The sequence below is a fragment of the Anomaloglossus baeobatrachus genome, chromosome 6 (assembly GCF_048569485.1).
Source record: "Anomaloglossus baeobatrachus isolate aAnoBae1 chromosome 6, aAnoBae1.hap1, whole genome shotgun sequence".
NCBI lineage: Eukaryota > Metazoa > Chordata > Amphibia > Anura > Aromobatidae > Anomaloglossus > Anomaloglossus baeobatrachus.
In genome coordinates this window covers 21,427,775-21,429,647 of record NC_134358.1, presented here as the reverse complement: position 1 = coordinate 21,429,647, position 1,873 = coordinate 21,427,775, and the positions used below count along the sequence as shown (strand labels likewise).

At 69.4% G+C, this 1,873-nt stretch overlaps 1 protein-coding gene across 2 annotated transcripts in view; it reads right to left on the bottom strand.

The window, feature by feature from the left end:
• The window catches only part of TSNARE1 (t-SNARE domain containing 1), a 302,535-nt gene extending 300,933 nt beyond the window's left edge, over nucleotides 1–1,602 (bottom strand). Inside the window, exon 1 of one of the 2 annotated variants that reach the window (XM_075316115.1) lies at nucleotides 1,496–1,602. The gene's annotated coding sequence lies outside the window, so the exon portion shown is untranslated. The remainder of the gene's footprint in view (nucleotides 1–1,495) is intronic. The other variant, XM_075316117.1, reaches the window with a different exon arrangement.
• Nucleotides 1,603–1,873: the final 271 nt, after the last annotated feature.

The window sequence follows — 1,873 nt, the reverse complement described above, 5'->3', positions numbered from 1 at the left end:
GGGCAGCGCACAGGGCAGCGACATCACGGGGGGCAGCGCACAGGGCAGCGACATCACGGGGGGCAGCGCACAGGGCAGCGACATCACGGGGGGCAGCGCACAGGGCAGCGACATCACGGGGGGCAGCGACATCACGGGGGGCAGCGACATCACGGGGGGCAGCGACATCACGGGGGGCAGCGACATCACGGGGGGCAGCGACATCACGGGGGGCAGCGACATCACGGGGGGCAGCGCACAGGGCAGCGACATCACGGGGGGCAGCGCACAGGGCAGCGACATCACGGGGGGCAGCGCACAGGGCAGCGACATCACGGGGGGCAGCGCACAGGGCAGCGACATCACGGGGGGCAGCGCACAGGGCAGCGACATCACGGGGGGCAGCGCACAGGGCAGCGACATCACGGGGGGCAGCGCACAGGGCAGCGACATCACGGGGGGCAGCGCACAGGGCAGCGACATCACGGGGGGCAGCGCACAGGGCAGCGACATCACGGGGGGCAGCGCACAGGGCAGCGACATCACGGGGGGCAGCGCACAGGGCAGCGACATCACGGGGGGCAGCGCACAGGGCAGCGACATCACGGGGGGCAGCGCACAGGGCAGCGACATCACGGGGGGCAGCGCACAGGGCAGCGACATCACGGGGGGCAGCGCACAGGGCAGCGACATCACGGGGGGCAGCGCACAGGGCAGCGACATCACGGGGGGCAGCGCACAGGGCAGCGACATCACGGGGGGCAGCGCACAGGGCAGTGACATCACTGGGGGCAGCGCACAGGGCAGCGACATCACTGGGGGCAGCGCACAGGGCAGCGACATCACGGGGGGCAGCGCACAGGGCAGCGACATCACGGGGGGCAGCGCACAGGGCAGTGACATCACTGGGGGCAGCGCACAGGGCAGCGACATCACGGGGGCAGCGCACAGGGCAGTGACATCACGGGGGGCAGCGCACAGGGCAGTGACATCACTGGGGGGCAGCGCACAGGGCAGCGACATCACGGGGGGCGGCGCACAGGGCAGCGACATCACGGGGGGCAGCGCACAGGGCAGTGACATCACTGGGGGCAGCGCACAGGGCAGTGACATTACGGGGTCGCACTCTGACGTCACAGCCTCCCCTCCCCCCTCCAGGGCGCCTGCAGTTCCTCGCTCGGAGCACGTGGCCCCCGCGTGCAGCCACACATCACGTGACGCAGGAGGACGCGACCACCATTGATTTGTAGAGGGGGGTTTCCAGGCCAGGACCTGCCTGCAGCATAGCTATAGGTGCCAGCGGTGCGGGGTCTGCACGCTGGGACTTGTAGTTCGGTAACGGCTGAGCGCAGACATCACAGGCCGCCGCTGCTCACACAGCCTCCAGGCCGGAGCGGCCTCTTCCCGGGCACAAGCTTCGCTCTCAGCTCCAAGAGGCCGGGTGAGCAGCGGCAGAGCCGGCGGGAGACCGTGCGGAGTGTCCGCGGCCCGGGCCGGGCGTCTGACTGGACCCTACCTGGCGGCGGGAGCGCGGGATGACCGGGCTGCGGGATGAGGGGGCGGAGCCGGGGTCACGTGACACGCAGCTGGTTCCTCGTCACGTGACGACGCGCTCTGCGTCCTGACGTTATTACGCAGATCAGCGCTCACCACAGAGCCCGCCCCCAAGCGCCGGTCACATCTGCCGGTCCCGCCCTCCGCAGGCTTCTCAATGTACTATAGCCGACGAGCGATAGATCGCGATAAATGACACGCGCTTCATTATAGAATAGGAAGGCATTATACATAAAGGCGGCAGGGAGGCTCAGCGCATGTGCGGTGTCTGGAGGTAGAGTGCACGGGAAACCGTCAGCAGGCAGGTCTGACCAACCAGTGCCCCGCAGCTCCGCCCCAT